This window comes from Dipodomys spectabilis, unplaced genomic scaffold, assembly GCF_019054845.1.
Source record: "Dipodomys spectabilis isolate Male_0828 unplaced genomic scaffold, ASM1905484v1 ptg000017l, whole genome shotgun sequence".
Taxonomy (NCBI): Eukaryota; Metazoa; Chordata; class Mammalia; order Rodentia; family Heteromyidae; genus Dipodomys; species Dipodomys spectabilis.
In genome coordinates, this window is record NW_024870694.1 from 1,660,499 (window position 1) to 1,681,922 (window position 21,424).

Sequence of the window (21,424 nt, forward strand, 5' to 3'; positions counted from 1 at the left end):
TAAGTGAGTGGAGATGTATAGTGGTGAATTAATGTTCAGTAGTCATTTTTTTTCTTCTGGGAGGTTTAGTCTCAGGGGAAGAAAGTTCTAGTGAAAATCAGTCTTTTCTTAAGGCAAACATTCTTAATAATTCCTAAATGTACTTTCTTTCTACATAACCTAAATAAGAAAACTTGCAGAAATATTGAGAACAAATCTGTGCTTTTCTTCCCGCTATGCAGAGTTCATATTATAAATTATAGGAAATATTTTTTCTTACTGAGAATAAAAGCAGGGAAGCAGATATCCCAGGATACACTTGAAATCAATTTATGAAATAAAATGAAATAATACCCAATATTAATATTTATTATGCATCTATGTCATGCTATGTAATATATACTTTAGGTTATATTGTTCTTTTCAGTATCTCATACCTATACACTGAGAACTGTAGAAATCTTGCTATCATATCTTGCTTTTATGGAAAAGGAAATTTAAGTACAAAAGGTGACATAATATATGGTGAATTATATGGCTAGCAAAGCATCAGATTTGAATAAAACTTATTCTGACCTCAGAAGCTATGGTTCAGTCATTATGTCCTGAACCTTATGTCTAGATTTATGATGTTTCTGGAACCATAGTCCTAAAGTTTCAAAGGTCAATTTAAATAAAATAATAATAGTGCTTTAAAAATTATTTACCAAAAATAAACTGTTTTTTTAAGATGGACAATTTACCTGACCTCTAAGATTGAAATTTAGCATATAACTTTATTAGTTATAATTTTACAAATTATTATGCAGAAGACTGCCTAAAAAGAAAAGTCTTCTATATACATGCAGAAATCATTCAATAGATTTTGTGACTGAGACAACAGAAGGTTCTGTAAACAACTCTTTATTCAGGCTATATGAACAATATGTTAAAGGAATACTTTTTGAAAAGAGCCTGCCAAGACTTAGTAGCAATATTGATTTTAAAGTAATTAGATTTAGGTATCATTTTTGATTCTCATCATTTCTTGAGATTGTAACATTCAAAGACAGTTATATAGTTATTTTTACAACTATATATTTAGTTTTGTTTTCTATGTTTAATAAATATTCTCTAGAGCTGTTTAGGTAATCAAAATACTTCCCATGAACTATGATATATAGTTCACTAGAACCATGCATTCATTCACTGAGTTCTTCTTGAAGTAAATATACACGACATGGTGAAAAACCTCACTTTCAGAACTTTTAGCTGACTAGTTTTTAGCTGACTAGTTTTTAGCTGACTGGTTTTGCTATCCTCAAGTCATTCATCCATGCTATTTTAAATTATAAAGCAGCACCTGTAGAACCTAACATCACACATATCACAGGTATGTAGAGAGCAGGCCCAGCAAGTACTTTGTCAAAGCAACATCTCTAGATGCTTATTTTCCTGCCAACTCAAATTAAATACACCCCAGAGAACTGTTCGCCACTTTTTATTAATATTCCACTGTGTCCCAGGAAGTGACATATTAGGTAAAACAAGCAAACAAATAAGTGCTAATGACTTTTGGAGAGAGACAGACCCAAGTTTCCATCACACACTTTACATGCATCGATTGTATAAATATTTATTCTTATTTGCCTTTGTTTTCTCCCCTGTAAGAGGCTCGATGTGGTTTACAAACAATGAATATCTGGTATATATATATGAGAGTCTTACTCTGCTCAGGATACCACACAAATGCCATAGACTGGGTAACTTACAGACAATAGAAATTTACTTCACACACCTGTATGGAGAATGAGAAGTCCAAGAAGACTTGCTTGCTGGTTCACAAATGGCTGATTCTTCACTGTATTATCACATGGCATAAGGAAGAGATTATTTGGGTTTCCTTTTTAGGAAGGGTATTTCCTAATCACTTTCCACAGACTCCAGGTCTAGATACTTTCATACTGGAGATTAGTCTCTATCTCCAAATACTGACCCATCGGGATATGAATTTAGAGATAACCCAAACATTGGATCTATCTATGTAGTTTCTTTAAAAAGAAATTAGAGCTGTATCTGGGCTTTGGTGGCTCATGTCTGTAATCTTAACTACTCAGGAGGCTGAAGTCTGAAGATCATGGTTTGAGGACAGCTGAGGCAGGAAAGTCTGTGAGACTCTTTTTTTTGGGGGGGGGCGGGGTTTCTGGTCATGGGACCTGAACTCTGGGCCTGGGCACTGTCCCTGTGCTCTTCAACTCAAGGTGAGTGCTCTACCACCTGAGCCACAGTGCCACTTCTGGTTTTCAACTGGTTTATTGGAGATAAACCACTTGGCTTTGAACCGTGATCTTCAGATCTCAGCCTCCTCAGTAGCTAGGATTACAGGCGTGAGCCACTGGTGCCTGGCTATTTTAGAAAGAATTTTAATATTTGGTCAGATAACATGGCATTTATCCCTTAAAAATGCCCATTCATCTGCAAAGAGGGAGAGTTTTACTTCATCTTTCCCTATTTGCATCTCTTTTATGTTTGCATCTTGTCTTATTGCTGTAGCGAGGCATTCTAATACTAAATTGAAGAGAAGTGGAGAGAGTGGACATCCTTGTCTCGTTCCTGAGTTAAGAGGAAATGGCTTTAGATTTTTACCATTAAATATAGTGCTGGCTGCAGGTTTGTTTTATACAGCCTTTATTATATTGAGGAATGTTCCATGGATTCCTAGTTTTTCCAGGGCCTTCATCATAAAGGGGTGTTGGATCTTGTCAAATGCTTTTTCTGCATCTATTTAGATAACCATGTGGTTCTTATCCTTGCTCCTTTTGACTTGCTGAATTATATTAATTGAATTGCGTATATTGAACCAGCTTAGCATCCCTGAAATGAATATATAAACAATGGAATTCTATGCCTCCATCAGAAAGAATAACATTACCCCATTTGTTAGGAATTGGAAAGACTTGGAAAAATTATTTTAAGTGAAGTAATCCAGGCCCAAAGAAACATAGGTCCCATGTTTTCCCTCATTTGCAATAACTAGTATATGTCTGAGACAAGCAGAAACTTTCAGATAAGTTTATGTTAGGTGAAATGAACCCCAAGATAAGGACTCAAATGATTTTTCTTTTATGTGATTGTTTCTAACATATTATAAGACATTTCTTTGTTGCTTTGTATGTCCCTCCCCCACGGTATAACCCCTGTTTTTATTGTATTTGATGTTGGTATAATTTGTGGAGAGGAAGGGAAAAGACAAATCATTTAAATAGGGATACAGGTGGACCCATTACAACAATGAGATGTACAAGACCTTATGTCGAAAAACGAACTTACAAATTTGGTGGGGGGGATGGGAGGGATGGGGGATGGGAGGGCAGGATGTTAAGGGGAAACAAAGGAGAAGGCAACAATGCTTGATAAGAAATGTACTCATTATCTTGCTCATGTAATTGTAACCCCTCTGTATGGTATTTTCACAATAAAAAAACTTATTAATTAAAAAAAAACAGTATCCTAGCAGCAAATTGTTATTCCATAACTATAATAGGAAATGTCTTACTGAAGGAAGAATTATTTATCCTTTATATATAAAGGGTTTTTTTCTTTAAAAAGAATTCTTCTGATGAAAATTTGTACTACTGGGGCTGGGAAGGTGGCTCAGTGGTAGAGAGCTTGCCTTGCATGCATGAGGCCCTGGGTTCGATTCCTCAGCACCACATATGCAAAAAGAAAAAAGCCGGAAGTGGCGCTGTAGCTCAAGTGGTAGAGCGCTAGCCTTGAGCTGAAGAGCTGAAGGACAGCGCCCAGGCCCAGAGTTCAGGCCCCACGACTGGACCCAAAAAAAAAAAGAAAAAGAAAATTTGTACTACTGAAATAAAATTAGAACAGAAAAAAATGCCCAATCAATTCACCCAGTATAATTCTGGTACAGTTACTTTTCTTCAGATACCACACTTTTTCAAACACTGCTGTTGAAAACATCCTACTTACAAGTTTCCTTTTCCATCAAAGATCATGCCTTTCATTTTTATCAAGTTAATAAACTCAAGTAACCTGTAAGTGGCTTCATTTTTATAGCAAATGATGCAAAAGACTTTCAGTTACCTCAGCTTTACTTAACTGAAATGTGTACCTTAAAGTATCACTCTTAATCACTCATCAGTCTCTGTTCCTAAGACCACTTCATTTTCTCTTAGTTATTAGTAGTTTATCCAACTAACATTTCTTTTCAAAGGACATTCTGCACATTCTTTTCATCCAAATCACTCCCTACATTTTTTCTATGCAATATGCATTCTATAGTTGCTCAATCATCTAATTGTGAAAATCCCACCAGTTCCAGGATCCCTGTGATCTGATTGCTTGGTCCAGAAGCTACAGCTGAGAATTTTATTTAGCTGATTTATCACAGCAATTCTTCCCCTCTTAGGTCTTCTCCTGAGAGAAGAGAAGTATCAGTAACTTACTTCCATGTGCAAATCCTACAATTCACACATCAGGCTTTAACTTAACTACATCTACTTCTTTAATGCCTTCCTTTCTATTGTTATCTGATACCTTAATGCCAAACCTTGTACATTTCCAGACAGCATGCAATGTATCTGCCTCAAATAGTAGCCAATGCTTCAGAAATACTTCTGAAATTGAGGAAGATAACAACAGACAAAAACCATGATATTACAGGCTAACCTGCAAAACAGAGAAACATACAATTTTCATTTTACCAGCATCAATTCTAACATCCCATGCCCAGAGGCACTCAAGCAACAAGGCTGCCCAGCCTCCATACCCTGCTGTGAAATGGAGACCTCATATAGCAGTGAAGTATAAAAATATGCAAATCATAGATGTATACAGAAACAGAACTCCAATGGAGAATACCAGTTGTCAGACACAACAAAATCACTCTGAGGACCTGACATTGATGAATTGGCAAATATCCCCTGGTTATTGTGGTCCCATTAATCATGGCCCATTTGGCAGGCCAGCATTCTTCAGCATGTTTTCTCCCACTTTTTAACTCAGTCAAAAGACTTCTTCTAAGGTAATAAAATTAAGCTGGTTTACAACTTGATCTGAGAATCTAGTATAGGGATCTTATTGTTAGTCTTGAGAATATTTTGTGGTGTCTAATCATGTTTTAACATTTTTTGTGCCAGTCTAGGGTCTTGAACTCAGGGCCTGGAAGCTATCCCTAAGCTCTATTGCTCACTCTATCACTTGAGCCTCTATTTCTGGCTTTTGGGAGGTGCCTTTGAACTGCAATCCTCAGATCTTAGCCTCCTAAGTAGCTAGGATTATAGGCATGAGCCACTGGCATCTGGCTTTTCTTGACATTGTGTAATAATAATAATAATAATAACAACACGATGTTTTCAAATAAAACAAAAGCATCAAGGTAATGTTTCTCATTATCATATAACTATTATGAAGATTGTACTGCAATAAGCTGTAAGTGATGAACTGTGCAAAATTTAGTAATTTGTTAATTGGCTTTCAGAGATTACCGATGACTGTTAACCCTTAAGTTATCACAAGAGATTGTGAAGATGAAAATAAATCAAGGAAGGGAAGGAAAGACAGACTGAATACTGACAAACATGAAGCACACCAACAGCTATGGAAACTCTAGTTTAACAGGGAATGAATAAGAATTTACTTCTGAACAAACAACAAAGAATGGTTTACTACCATGGAGGCTTTCTGAGAAAAGTAAATATGTCATTGATTTTAAATAGCAGTATTATCCAGCAGAGAACAGATCAATGAAAGTTGCATAGGTTTTCAGAAGCTTCAGGATATTAAAGAACAATCCCATTTCCCCCCTCCATAAACCATTTCATCCAGAAGAGTAATTTAAAATGTGCCATAAATCATTATTTGTTCAGAAACCAATCAAAATTCAGGGAAGTTGTACCCTCTTTGTCCATTCTTCTTCCTTGGCACACTCCGTAATGCGCTCATTTTGCTAACTCGGAGGCCTGCCTGGTAACAGCTCTTCTGACTGGATACATGGTAGAAAACAATAGCTTTCCTTTCAGATTTGATATAGCAAAGGCTAGGAGGAAAAACAGTGATATATTCTCTTTAGAAAATTCATAGTACTCAATGATCGCTAGTTTGGTGAGGTTCATTAAGATCTTGTAAATAATTAGGTATTGCTGTTTCAAGTGACACAGAGAAAAGGTATAGACATTGCAAATATTTTCACCACTGACAGGTGAAGAATGATGATGAATAAAGACAAAATATCATTCTTGTATATGTCGTCCCGCCATATCTTTTGAGCCTGCACTCTTAGAAAGCATGAATCTTCATCCATTACCAAGAATTTTTAGAACTTTTCATGTTCCAAAGTTTTGTGGAATTTCAAGGAAAAACAAGGGGGTATCCTAGTTATTGTGGTAGTGGAAGAGATAATATGTGTAATCACATAGATATTTTATAGAGTGTGATATGATTGAGAGAGATGAATGTGTTTGTCATGGTAGAGAAATAATTTGCCTTTAGACTGTATGATCAAGTAAGCCATGATAGAGAGGCCATCTGACATAAAATATAAAAGTGACACTTAAATTCAAATGGATATTTGTCTGTGTCCTGCTTAACCTGCTTAAGCTCCTTAACCTAAAGCTCTACAATTAAATCTGATCTGGTGCAATGACACAATTCCATTCTGCTTATGAATGAATAATATTCCAATGTTTCTTTAGCCACTCATTCAAAGAGCAGATTCCACTGTTTTAGGTATTTGTGAACAGCACTGATAAACAAAGACAGAAGATATATCTTTGGTATGAGGGCCTTGTTTTGTGATTTTTGTTTTTGTCTAAATTCCCACAAGTGGGATAGATGGATCATAGGGCAGTTCTATTTTTAAGATTTTGAGGACCACTCACAGTGTTCTCCATAATGGCTGTGTTCATTTGCATTCCTAACCGTGCATAGGAATTCCTCTTTCTCTCCATGCGCTCTCATATGTAGAACGTGAGAAAACATCAGCTGTAATCTAGAAGATTAGTGGAGGTTGGGAAGGCTGGAGAGGTGGGGAGAGTGGATAAGGGAGATGGGATTCATCAATACCCGACATATATGTCTGGCAATATCATACTGAAATTGTTAATATGTACAACTAATACATGATAACCCAAATTTAAATCACTAGATAATAATTCCACTGGGAACCCATTGTTACTTTCCTGCTATAAAGTCTGTGTTCAATTTCTCTCCTTATTTGGAATCCTCACCTATCCTGAAAAAGAAAGCTAACCCAATCCCTGTAGCAAGCTGGCAGGGTTGTGTGTACCACAGCAGGCTTCTCTTGTTTTCTTGCTCACCGTGTCCCAGCTTACTGCCAGGCCTATCCACATACTCCTGTTCTGCCAGCAACCCACTGTCTCACACTCCGTGCCTGTCTAATTCGACTGTCACAATTTAGGGGAAAAGTTTAATCATCCAGGATCTGGTATATGCACATAGAAGTAAGTTTAGGGCAATATTTTGGGGAAAATATCTCTCTGTGGTAAGATTCAAGACAAAGACAGTGACATCAGAACTATATATCATACCTATCTAAAAGCTATGTTCAGGGTAGGTTAGAAAAAAACAGAAGCAAGCAACAGCACTGTTTTTTTTGGTGGGAAAAATTATCTATCTGAGCAAGAGCTAACAGAGAAGGTACGCAGAGTTTACCAATAATATCACGGATAGAAACAAACCAAGATAAGTAAAATGAAGAAGTTAGAATAACTCTGCTTTTAGGGAGGTAAATTATGCCATTATGAGAACAAATGTCATAAGAAGGAAAAAGAAGAGATGCTTTGAAGGCAAAAATTAGTTTTGACCTGAGTACAATAAACGTGAAGTAGCTGATAGAACAGAATGCTTATAAGGTATTTCTGGGCTAGTATTCAGAAAAATGAAGGGCAAGACTGGCAGTAGAGATTTGGGATCAAACTATTTAGATGTTATAGTTAATGAAGAGGTCATGGATGAGCAAATCTGGAAAGGCAGAGATGCAAGAACAGCTCTGATGAAAAATAGCAACTCACAGATCACACAAATAAAGAAAACCAATTTAATATAGTTTGAGAGATGAAAGGAACCTTAAGATAGTACATTATTTCAGAAAATGCAAGGAAAGGAGATCTCAATGGAAAAAGAACTTAATAATAAATGTGCTTAAATAGAGGTCAGAGAGAATACATAAGATGGCTCTTTTTTTTTTCTTTTTAAACAAAGAGGATTCAAACAGTTGCTGGTGGCTAATACCTGTAATCCTAGCTTCTCAGGAGGCTGAGATATGAAGAATCCTGTTCAAAGCCAGCCTAGGTAGAAAAGTCCATGTTACCATTACTACAATTACCCACCAGAAAGCCAGAAGTAGATAAGTGGCTTAAGAGATAGCCCCTTGAGAGAAAACGTTTTGACACAGTGTCCAGGTCCTGAGTTCAAGCCCCAGTAAACACACACAAACTCACACACACACACACACACACACACACACACACACACACACACACACACACACACACACGAAGTTCCAAATAAGGAATATGGAAAAGTCTAAGAAAAAATTACTCCAGGCAATTGAAAATAAACAAGGGATGAAGGAAGAGATTCACAGATACCACAAGAACTGGAACTGAAACCTTAGTTTCAGCATGTAGGTTACTCAGGACAAATTATGATACCCTATTTGCTAGTAACATCTAATGGTTTTCAGATAAGAAAAGAAAGGGAATCATAAGCATCTTTATGGATAGAATCTGGAGAGGTCAAAACTTTGGGTGCAGGAATGCAGCCACTGAAACTTAAGACTATGAGCTCAAGCTTAGTGGACAGGCAAAGAAATTCAGTACATGGTGATAAGAGTATTCATAAGATCCTGACTGAAAGGTTTATTTAAACATAAAGTTGAATCTGAAATTTTGTGTAAAAAATGCTTATTCTGCAGTTTTACTTGAATTGAGATGGGCATAGTCCTGCTTCCACAAAAATCTGTCTTCTTCTCTTGTAGTGTGTGTGTATAGGTGTGTATTTCTGTGTATATGTGTGTATGAACCAGTACCTTTTTATATGTTTTATTTAAAAAAAAAGCAGTGTATTTGTAAGGCACAGTAACAATAATGTTCAGAGAAGAGAATAAGAGAGTTAGGGAGAGTTAAGGAGAAAAAATAAATAGCAAGTAAACTTTTAAAAAGGCAAAGAAAAGCTTAGCTGTAAAACTTTTCTGAATTTTAATATGAATATTAAATTTGTGTTCATCCTTTGAAATAATGAATTTGTTAATACTTTTATTGAGCTATTATTCATAAGCTATGACACAAATAACATTAGATACTAAGTAGTGAACAAAAAGATCTTCTAAGCTCTTCAAAAATTTTTGAACTTATTTTAGTAGTTTGTATTTTATCTTTTGTATTTTTTTCGTTTTCATTTTGTGGTCAGGTGTTTTTGAGAGAATGTCTTGCAATACAAGTCAATTGTCCTTGAACCCATCATCCTTCTTCCCACACGTGTCTTCTGAATGCTGGAATTACAGAAATGTGCCACCATGTCCAATTTATCTTTTTTTTGCCTTAATAGATGTATGAGTACATATGATGTCATGTATATTAAACATGATATATACGATTACATTCTAAACTCTTGTTTAGAAAATTGAGGTCATAGTGTGCACTGTTTAGGAAGCACCATTGCCTGTATGGTCTCATGTAAGAAGGATTCATTGCATCTCACATCCTGGTTGGGGGAGGGGATGCTTTGTGTCAAGAATTACATCAAAATATCATGCAAGAAGTACACAGCTATTGGGTACCAGTGGCTCATGCCTGTAGGCCTAGATAGACAGGAGGCTGAGATCTGAGGATTTGGGTTCTTTGCCAGCCTAGGCAAACAAATCCAGAAGACTCTAATCTCAAATTCACCAACAAAAATCTAGAAATGGAAGTATTGCTCAAGTGGTAGAGCACCATCTATAAGTGAAAAAGCAGAGCCAGAGTTCAAGGCCCTGAGTTAAAGCAATTTTGTATTCTATACCTGCACAAAATAAAAAAAAATAGGAGGGCATAAAAACTGGTGAGTTTGGACAGGAGATGCCAAGTTATTATTACCATCAGCACAGCCCTAGTGACAGACCTTAGTGACACAATGCCTCCCATAGAAACCCACATACGAAGTGCCTGATTCTCCTTGATGCCAAGTTTCTTATATCGGTAGTGTCTATTAATAATTCTGACATAATTCTGAGCCTAGAACAACTTCATTGGAATTTTAGCAAGTGGATCTCATACTCATTCCTAGTTTCAATGATAACTGGGCTTTATTTCAGATTTTATGTTGAGTGGTATTGTCTGCATTGAAGACGATGAAAATTTCCAAACACCAGGATGAGGTTTGAATGATTGACGGCCAGTAAAATGTCCATGTTTAATAGCATTTCTTATGAAGTAGATCCCATGTTCCTTCCCAATTTCTTATTCTGAGTACTTGGAACATTTTCCATAATTTTCTTGAAAAAGAATTCATTGATGACCACTTTGTACAAAACTCTGCATTTGCATTTCAGATGATTTTCTTTTTATACATTCATGGAAGTGGAATTACTAGGTCAAATGATAGAAATATATTTTAAAACTTTGATAGACATGCCTACTTTACCCCAGGGAAAGCTTCCATTAATTTACACTCTCAACAGGGAGACATAAAAGTGTCAGTTTTCCAACTGACTTGCCAATTCTGGCTGCTCTAAATTTATTAACTCTTTCATGCCACTGGTTTAAAAGTAACATTTTATTACTCTTTTGTTTTGCAGTTCCTTGATTATTAGCGAGATTTTAATAATTTTCTATGCTATGTCCATGTACCATTTAAAAAATTAATGAACAATTTGTGCCCTTTGATATATTTTAAAATAAATATTTTATTTATTGATTTTTCTATATTTCCTTGATTGATCTCTTAGAATCTGTTCATATATAACTAGTATTAAAGCCTCATCTCCTACCCATTTTATGTTTCAATACATTCCCATACTTATTTGCTTTATAGATTTATATGTAGGTAGATATAGATTCAAATTTATTCATTGTTAAAAATTTTTACTTTTATTTTTAAGTAGTTGTTGCCATTCAACATCATAGTATATGAATATAATGAATCTTGATCAATGTCACCTCTTTTACCATTCTCCCCATGCCTCCCAACCCCACTTCTTCCCTCAATTTTCTTAATTTTGTGGAGTATGCACTGAACTTTTTGGCTGCATTCACCCTGTTGCATTTTCTTTCACATGCTAAGAAAGTCAATCTTACTCTATTGATGGATATATTTATTGATTATTTTATCTTTTTAATTCTCTTTTAAATATATAAGAGATATGTTTGTTTTCACAAATGGTCATTCAGTTAAAAACAAAATAAATAATAAAGATAAATGGAGTTTTCTTTCATTAGTTTATTCTAACTACTTGCTAAGAGTGTTTGCGATGTTGCTCTGTGTAGAGAACTTGTCTAGCATGCGTGAGGCCTAGTGTTTAATCTGCAAAACCACAAGATGGGGGAAAAAAACACACAAAAAACCTGGATAAATAATGACAGTTTTTTTTTTTTTTCAGTGGGAAAGGTCCTTGCATGTTTAAATTCAAAGAGTTTTTAGAGTGTAGCTTTATCAGGTCATATATGGAAATCATGCTACAATAATAGTTATTAAGAAGATATCCTTTATAAGAATCCTTAGTCAATGGTTAACATCAACAGTATAAAAACCAGCAGATCTGTGAGGAGTCATGTATCAAATACAAGTAAAAATATTTTGTTATCAGATTGAATGTAGTTACGATATCTCATTGATGCAAATCTAGTATCTAATAAATCTCACTCTCTAATTTTCCTAATGATTCCCCAAACATACTATAAGGCCTTAAAACCCTTATTGGTGAAACGAGTGAATGTGTGGTAGTAGCTGGACTTTTATTTGTCTCTTCCTTCACATAACTTCCTTATTTACGTGAAGTCTATGTTTCCCAGCGGAGCCAAATCCAGTGACAAATCTACTGCTACTGCAATAGCCTGATCTCTCTTCACTATTTCCTCTCATCTTCAAAAAGGACCAATATAGTTTGGATCAGACAATGTTGAGTGTTTATTTCAATTAATAAATTATGGGTAAGCTATGGACATATATAGGAAGATCATTGTAAATGTTTATGGATGGCTGAGAAAAAGTTGAATGAACCCTGAAATCCTTGCTACAAGAGGAATGAATACCAAGCTTAAGGCAGACAAAAGGATATTCTCAAATATTTTCTCCCATCAAATATCATTTCCACTCTACATTAATTGCCTCATTGTTGAGGTAGCTGGTGATGTCTTTTAAGTACAAACTGGACCTCACAGCCAATCAGGAGACTATTGTCTGAAAATTAAGCTGAAGAGTAAGAAAATTAGTAGATCTGAGTATAAGAAACCCAAATGATAATGCTAGCTGATCATTAAGAATCTCAATAATCAACAGAATTAACCCTCAAAGCAAATCGAACTAATGAACATTTTGAATTCTAATTTTATTAGGATTCCTGAAAAGTGAGAAGAATTACAGGGCAAATTCAATTACAGTGGGCTGGCAAAACTTCTTAATAAGTTTTGTAGGCAATTATTGATGTTGTCCAAAATAACCAAAAAACAAAGTTTATTAAGGAAGGGAAGAAAAATGGCATGGGCGGGATATAAGAGGAAGAAGCAGAAGAAAAGAGGGTCAGAGAGAAGTTCTAGATAATAGATTTTTGAACAGCATTAAGAATTGCAAAAGTGGCTTCTAGAATTTAAGCCCAAGAAATATTAAGTTGCAGGTATTCTTCATGGAAAAAAAGTTGTTTCTTTTCCTTCCATTTGCATTTAGAATTTTGTTGTTTCTTTTCCTTCCATTTGTGTTAGAACTAAGCAGATATCTACAGACACAATAACTGTGTATCAATGAATATTATAGAATTAATGAGGTACAAGAAATGTGACATTTTACATTCAACAAGAAATGTACTCTGTAACCCCTCTATTTATCACCTTTACAATAAAATAAAATATAATTAAAAAAAGAAATGTGGCTTTTTTAAGAATAGAAATAGAACATTGAGGTCATAGAGGGAATTTCAGTCATATTTCTTACATATTTCTCTCTCTATATATACATACATACATACATATATATTTCCATCAAACAAGTGTGTGATTTGAGTCACAGTGCTGAGAAAATTTCTGGTTTCTATTTGATACTGTAGTAAAAGATACTTTGGAATACATTTAAAAACTCTAAACTATTAATTAAAAAACCACCAACTATACTATATTTGTAAATTAAGCTATTTTTTTGTACCATTCCTTGGGCTTGAACTCTGGGCCTGGGTGCTCCTTTACCTTAAGGCTAGTACTCTACTACTTGAGCCACAGTGCCACTTTCAGCGTTTTCTGTGATTAATTGAAGATAAGGGTCTTCTCAAGGACTTTCCTGCCTAGGCTGGCTTTGAACCGCAATCCTCAGATCTCAGCCTCCTGAGTAACTAGGATTGCAGGCAGGAACCACCAGTGCCTGGCTAATTAGGCTATTCTTAAGGAAATATTAACCAAAATAGAATGTTAAAGAGAACAAAAGACCCAATCCCGGCATGATCAAGCAAGTATAAGGCTGATTTAGGAATTATAAAAGTTGCAACACATGCTAAATAGCAGTATTTGTTGCAACAATGAGAAGTACATGTTGTCACATGGAAAACAAACTTTACAACTTTGGTGGGGCTTGGGGGGGGGAGGGGAGGATTGGGTGGGGGGGGCGAGGGGAGGCTGGGAAGGGATGGGAAGGGGAAACAAAGGAGGAGGCTACAATGCTTGATAAGAAATGTAATCATTATCTTGCCCATGTAATTGTAACCCCTCTATACAGTATTTTCACAATAAAAAAAAAAAGAGCAACCATGGGAAAGGGCGAGCCACGGGTGTGACCTAGGAAAATCAAGGCAGTGCCCAGCCTTTCAAGAAAATGTACATTCGGTTGGAGTCAAAGGATCTGAGTTTGATTGTGTCCCAATGTGCTGTATGGCCTTTGGTGACCAGTTTTCCATCTGGGGGCTTCAGTTTCCCAACCACACACATAAAAAGTACACTATGTCTTTAAAAAAAAAATGCCATTCACACTGGGCACTGGTGGCTCACTATTGTAATTCTGGCTTCTCAAAAAACTGAAATCTGACAATTGAGGTTCAAAACCAGCCTAGACAGGAACTTCTGTACGACTCTCCTCTCATCTCTTATTAAATAGCAAAAAGCTGGAAATGGAGTTGTGGTCAAGTAGCAGATAATTAACCTTGAGAGATAAAGCTAATAGACATTGCCCAGGCCATAAATTCAAGCCCTAGTACTGTCATGCTTGCATGCATGCATTATGCATAAGTATATGCATGCATACATTGCATGCATACATGTAAAAATACCATTCATATTATAAAAATATTGATCAGATTTCCTTTGTATTCACATATATGCAGACCTTGTAAACAAATAGCTCAATTTTGAGGACCATTATTCCCAGAGCTCAAGTACCCTGGTTAATAACTATACTTGATGAGTGCTCATCAATATAGTTTTGGATTTTGCTTTGACAATCCTCTAGTACCTTCTGTGTAGAGTTTTAGATATAATTTGATGCAATGTCATTCAGGAAAATAAGCAGGTAGGCAGCACAAATACCCCTCATTGATTGCTTAGATCCTTAGAATACTAGTCCTTGATTTTTTTTGTGTGTGCATCTGAATCACCTGCAGAGTATAAGGCATTTGAAAGTTTTGACCCACCCCAGGGTTTCAGATTCAATTGTCTGGATGTGATTTTCAAGCACCTGCATTTCAACAAGAATAATAAACTAAAATGTTGAATGTTCTGCAGGTTATGTAAGGATTTCATATTGAGGTACAGTGTCTTAAAGCATGTGCTTATATAGGTCAGACGACTAAAAAGATGAAATCATTGGTGGGATACCTTTGGAGAAAATAAAGGTGTTATGGGTAGAAAAGTTTCTATTAATACAGTCTGTTCATTTTACTCATTTTAAGGGTGATTTTTTTTCTTCTAAGTGCTGATCTTGGACTCTATGAAGTATCTTGAAAAGGAACCCCTCAAAAAATCTGGCTTTAGATCCTTCAATACTGAAAAAAAATGTGTCCTTACACGTGTGTGGCATTGAGATCCACAGACAAGAGTATTTACTGTCAGGTAATTACCAGTGACCTCAAAGGTTACCATTGATCTGCACATTTGCTGATGCAAGACTGTCAACCTGTAGACTTCATGAGGAAGTTGTGAGTAGCTGTCATTTAGACGAAGATAGTTATCGAACTATACCACGTATTTATCTCAATACAAGTTATTTTGTGTGGAATCACCCTCAAGAACTCACCTTGGCTGTGAAAAATAATCATCAGACTTAGAGAGAAATTACTGAAGATACTGAAAAGTCTAAAGTGGTAGGAGTGTGTGTGTGTGTGTGTGTGTGTGTGTGTGTGTGTGTGTGTGTGTGTGTGAAATACTTCTAAGGGGGTATGGTGGGGGGAGGCAACGGGAATGTAATAGCTTCTAAACACTAAAATATAAATATAAAATATAAAAATGAGATTATTATATGTCTAGGCCAGTGTGCTACAACTATTCCTTTGAAACTGAAAATGGACAGTTTAGGGAGAGAGTTTTCACAAAGAGGAGCTAAGAAAGCAGCATTTAAGGGCTTAAAATAGGATGCCAAAGTTAAGATGCTCATCATCCCATCTGTTCTTTATCTCCTATCCTGCAAGATAAGTGGTAGGAATGTTTGGGAGCAGAAAATAATTGTCGTCCATGGAAATTATGCAGTGTTTCTTTCTCATATAATCTACAAATTATGCACTCCTTTTGGGGATGTCGTTTCCCACATCACTGTCCCTATACCAGGAGTGTCAGGATCACCTAGGAATTTGTTACAAATAGATATTCTCAGATACCACCCAGATTTCTGCTCAATCAGAAATCCTGGACAGATCCCACAAGTTAGAAATTTGCCAAACCATGTAGGTGCTGATTTGTAGACTGAATTTTTGACTCAACATTAAAAAAGAAATACAGATGAAGAACTTAAAAGCAATGTTGCTACAATAGCCTTCTAGAACCCTAAAGAAGTAAAAAAAATAAAAGAAAGAAAGAAGAAAGAAAAGAAAAGAAAACAAAAGAAAAGAAAAAAAGGTTAAATCCTAAGGATAAGAACAGCTGAAGAAACACATGCCAGAACCTAAAACTGACCTAGCCTACTACAAGGAAACTGTGTTAAAGCAACTGTTAGCATGTGGGCAGGGTTCTTCTTGATTTATGGGTAAGAACACATGATCTCCAGACATCAGACTAGGAGATGGCATAATTTAATCCTTATAATAAACAAGGAAGAATTAAAAATGTTTGTTTTATCTAAATTTCCACAATGACAAAACTGAGCTTTAAGGAAATTAAGTGGTTCTCCAGCCATGTTTTTTCCTTACATAGCATAAAGGAAAACTGAGATTTGCATTAGGTAGGCCCTGTGACTGTACAACTAATTTTCTCAACTGATATTCTTTTTTTTTTTGATGAGTTCTTTTTTTTTTATTGTGAAAATACTGTACAGAGGAGTTACAATTAGATGGGCAAGATAATGAGTACATTTCTTATCAAGCATTGTAGCCTCCTCCTTTGTTTCTGCTTCTCATCCCTTCCCATTCTCCCCTTGCCCCCCCATCCAATCCTCCTCCCCCCCTACAAAAGTTGTAAAGTTTGTTTTCAACATAACAACTTGTACATCTCATTGTTGCAATAGGTCCACCTGTATCCCTATTTAAGCGATTTGTTTTTCCCTTTCCCCTCCACAAATTATACCGACATCAAATACAGTGAAAACAGGGGTTATACTGTGGGGGAGGGACATACAAAGCAACAAAGAAATCAACTTATAAATGTGTTAGAAACAATCGCATGAAAGAAAAAAAAACATTTGAATACATATCTTAGGGTTCATTTCCCTATGACCCAGCAATCCCACTTTTGGGCATTTACCCAAATGTTCACAAACAAGACCACACTAAAGCTATCAGCACAACTATGTTTATTGCAGCATTACTTACCATAGCTAAGATATGGAACCAATCCAGATGCCTCTCAGTAAATGAATGGATCAAGAAAATGTGGTATATATACACAATGGAATTCTGTGCCTCCATCAGAAACAATGACATTGCCCCATTTGTTAGGAAATGGAAAAACTTGGAAAAAATTATATTAAGTGAAGTAAGCCAGGCCCAAAGAAACATAGATCCCATGTTTTCCCTTATTTGCAATATCTAGTATATGTCAACTGATATTCTTTATTCTTATTTCATCACAGCTCTGAGCTAAGAGTAGCCTCATTACAGTTAAGGAAAAGGAACAGAATATTTGTTGAGTGACTAGTCAAAATGAGTTTGCAGAAATTATGGAGGGTAATCATACAGGACACAAAAGGCCTTGTATTCTGGAGAGGCTAGGGAAAAGAGGAATGTGACCATTGTTAGAAAGAGACACTTTGATGTGGTTGAAAAGGAACCAGCAAACATAATTTGTCGAGTTCAGACACTGGGCAAGAATCAGTGAGTGACTATGTATGGCTGGATCGCCTGACAACAACTAAGTTGAATGTTTTAAAAGGAAGTAATACAGTCATCTGGTGCTTGAGATCAAATCACAACATGCATACATTCCTCCAGAAATTCTTCTGGAAGGCAGACTCAAGAAATAGACAATCCTTTCTTCATTCCTCTTAGGACTATCACCCTTGTTGCTCAATTCCTCTTTCAAGTCAGGAAATACAATAACTTTTGAATCCAACAGATATAGATTTCAAACCATGTCCCAAATCAACAGGGAACCTTGAACAGGTACCTTATCATTTCTGATCTTTTCAAATTGTATTTTTTATTATCTTTAAGTGGCTGTACAAAGGAGTTTCCATTCAACAAATCAGTTTATGAATACAAGGCATCTTGATTGGTGTCAGCCCTTCATCATTCTCCCTGATGCCACCCAACCTAACCACTCCCTTCTATTTTTCTTAAAGTCATAGGGTATGCATTGAATATTATGACTGCATTATCCTCCTACATCCTCTCATTATTCATCTACCCTCCTCCCCTTGACCTTTCCTACTATAAACTTCAGCCCATAGGTATGTCTCTATGTGTGATTTAGCAAATTGTTAGCATCTATGAATTAACAATATAGAAATGAAATGAGCTAGTAAATAAACAACATTTGACAATTAGTCATTTTTCATCCTTTAGTACTGTTTAGTTGTTTAGTTTCACTAGTACTGCTATGGCCGGAATGTAACACACAGTCTGAGATTTTGTTCTAATCTTTGTGGAATGGGCATGTTGGTAGTTCAAAAGAACACAGAAAAAATAAGATAAGAAAAAATATGGAGAGGAGTCAAGCCCAGACTTTAACATGAATCTTTAATGTCCTTAAAGTTATAGCAAAACATTTTAGATCTCATCCTAGGTCCACATATCTCTCAGTTGTTCCTTAAACTCTGTGTGACCTTGAAGAAGCAACTAAATTTAATGACCATGTTTCCTCATGTAGAAACCAAGAAACATAATACTCACTGTCCTGTTACCATTAGTTTAATGAATCATATTATTTTTTTCAGTGGTGGGGCTTGAACTCTGGGCCTGGGTGCTATCCCTCAGCTCTTCAGATCAAGGCTAACACTCTACTACTTGAGCTACAGTGCCACTTTCAATTTTCTGATTGGTTTATTGGAGATACAAGTGTAGCTGTGGCTCATGTTGTAGAGGGCTCACCTTGAGCTGAAGAGCTGAGGGACAGTACTCAGGCCTGGAGTTCAAGCCCCATGACCAACAACAAAAGAAAGAAAGAAAGAAAAAAGAAAGAAAGAAAGAAGGGAGGAAGGAAGGAAGGAAGGAAAGAAAGAAAGGAAGGAAGAGGAAGAAAGGAAGGAAGAGGAAGAAAGAAAGAAAGAGGAAGAAAGAAGGAAAGAAAGGAAAGAAGGAAAGAAAGAAAGAAAGAAAGAAAGAAGGAAGGAAGGAAGGAAAGAAAGAAAGAAAGAAAGAAAGGAAGGAAGGAAGGAAGGAAGGAAGGAGAAAGAAAGAGGAAGAAAGAAGGAAAGAAAGAAAAGAAGGAAAGAAAGAAAAGAAAGAAAGAAAGAAAAGAAGGAAGGAAGGAAGGAAGAAAGAGAGAGAGAGAAAGAAAGAGAGAAAGAAAGAAAGAAAAGAAAGAAAGAAAAGCATCTAAGCTGGGCACCGATGGCTCACACTTGTTTTTGTTTTTGTTGGTCATGGGATTTGAACTCTGGGCTTAGAAACTGTCCTTGCACCATGGCTCAAGGTGAGCACTCTACTGCTTGAGCCACAGCGCCACTTCCGGTTTTCTAGTGGTTTATTGGAGATAAGAGTCTCACGGACTTTCCTGCCTGGGCTGGCTTTGAACCTCAATCCTCAGATCTCAGCCTCCTGAGTAGCTAGGATTACAGGCATGAGCCACTGACACCCAGCTAGTGAAACACAAAATACTAATCTTGCTCTCTATCAGGTTTTTAGTGACAGTAAAAGCTGTAAAAGTAATAAAATTGTGTGGAAATATCTTACGCAAGATTTTAAAAACACAATCCATTTTAAAGAAATATACTGATGAAACAATTCAATAAATATGATCTAATCTCAATATGGGTCATTAGAGCCTTAAGCAAGCCAGCAAGCATTCCTCCCTCTGCCACTGAGTCAGGTAGAAATTCACCTTTTGTGTTGAGAGAGTAGTATATTGTGGAGCACATGGGCAGCAAAGATGGCGCTGGGAGGGGGTTGAGTGGGCAGACCCCAATTGATCTTCTGATCAGTGCCTAACCAGCCCGTGAAGGCTCAGGTGAATGATAGGGTGTGACCTTGGCAGTGATTGGTTCCTCTTCCTCCCTTACCATACCACCCACCCTTGTTGTCTTTAAAAGGGGCTGCTCTCTGTTAATAAATGAGTTTTTCTACCTGCTGGATTTGGCTCCCCGCTGTGTCTGATTGTCTCCTGGGCTGAGGGAGGCTAGGGAACGGGCAAGCGCCGCACTTAGCTTTCCTCGGACCCTGTCCGTCTTTTGTGGGAAGGAGGAAGACCCAACAGTATATGACTGTTCTTTGTGTTTGAGGGCACTGGTATGTTAGCCCATGAATACATTTGCATATCTGTAGTGATACTTACACATTAAATAAATTTCCTGAGATCTGAAACCCAATGTCTCATAGCTCAAATACTTCCCTCTAGACTATAAGGAAGGCATCCTGTGATTACAACTTTGCAAAGGGAGACATGGTTTTCACAGGGAATAAAATAAACTTGTCAGCCATTGCAAATGGACCAAGATAGAGGTCACATGACTAAACTACTCTTGCATGAGGAAGTCTCTCATGTATTTTATTCCAGCTTTGATCTATTAATCAGAGGATATGGAAGAGTGAAAATTAAAATGCTGCAATAATCAATTCCATAACACATTAACAGAAGCTACATTCAAACTATATCACACCACTGACTACACTGAAATCAAGACAGGAGCCCTAGGGCCATGATTAATTTGCAATAATATACATGAAATTGGAAATCAAGACCACATGAACACAGTCTTAATATTTATTAGTATTTGTTAGTAGTATCTTCCCTGATAGATAGATAAACTGTTGGTGGTTTGACTTTTCAACAATAAAATTGTGTGGTTGATCAGCTTTGTTTTCATTCTGTAATTACAGAGAAAAGGACAAAGAGAACTATAGTTTGAGACATGTGTATGCCATTTTCACTCTATAAAACCATGGCTCAGATATAACTTTGAAACCCCAAAAATCTAAAAGCAAATTATTCCCAATGACTTTGTAGATCTTTGTCATTAGATCCTTGCTCGCAAGTAACTTGGTACTCAAGATAAGATAAAATTTATAGAGAAAGCTGAACAGATGAGAATGTGTTAAGACCTCTGGGAACTTTAATGCATTCCAAAAGAATTTACCATCGTAAAAACAGATAATTAAGGACAATTGTTGCCACAAAAATAGGTAAAAACAAACTTGGATTTAACCCAAAGGTTAGGCAAGTTCTATCTCTTGAGACATAACCCCAGTCCTGTATATAGTGTATTTTTTGAAATGAGGTCTCACAAACTTTGTAGTGGCTGTTCTGAACTTGGTCCTCCTGTCTCTGTCTCCTGGGAAGTTGGGTTTACAAGTGTACATCATCATGTCCAGTGACAAGCTTTGTTTTTTTGCTTTTTTGTTGGTCATGAGGCTTGAACTCAGGGCCTGGGTACTGTCCCTCTTTTCCTCAAGGTTACCACTTTGAGCTAGTTTTTGAGTGGTTAATTGGAGATAAAAGTCTCACAGGGACTTTTCTGC

At 36.4% G+C, this 21,424-nt stretch overlaps 1 protein-coding gene across 1 annotated transcript in view; it reads right to left on the bottom strand.

The window, feature by feature from the left end:
• LOC122097905 (limbic system associated membrane protein) overlaps positions 1-21,424 on the bottom strand; it is a 604,370-nt gene that overhangs the window by 257,180 nt on the left and 325,766 nt on the right. The gene's annotated exons all lie outside the window — the stretch shown is intronic.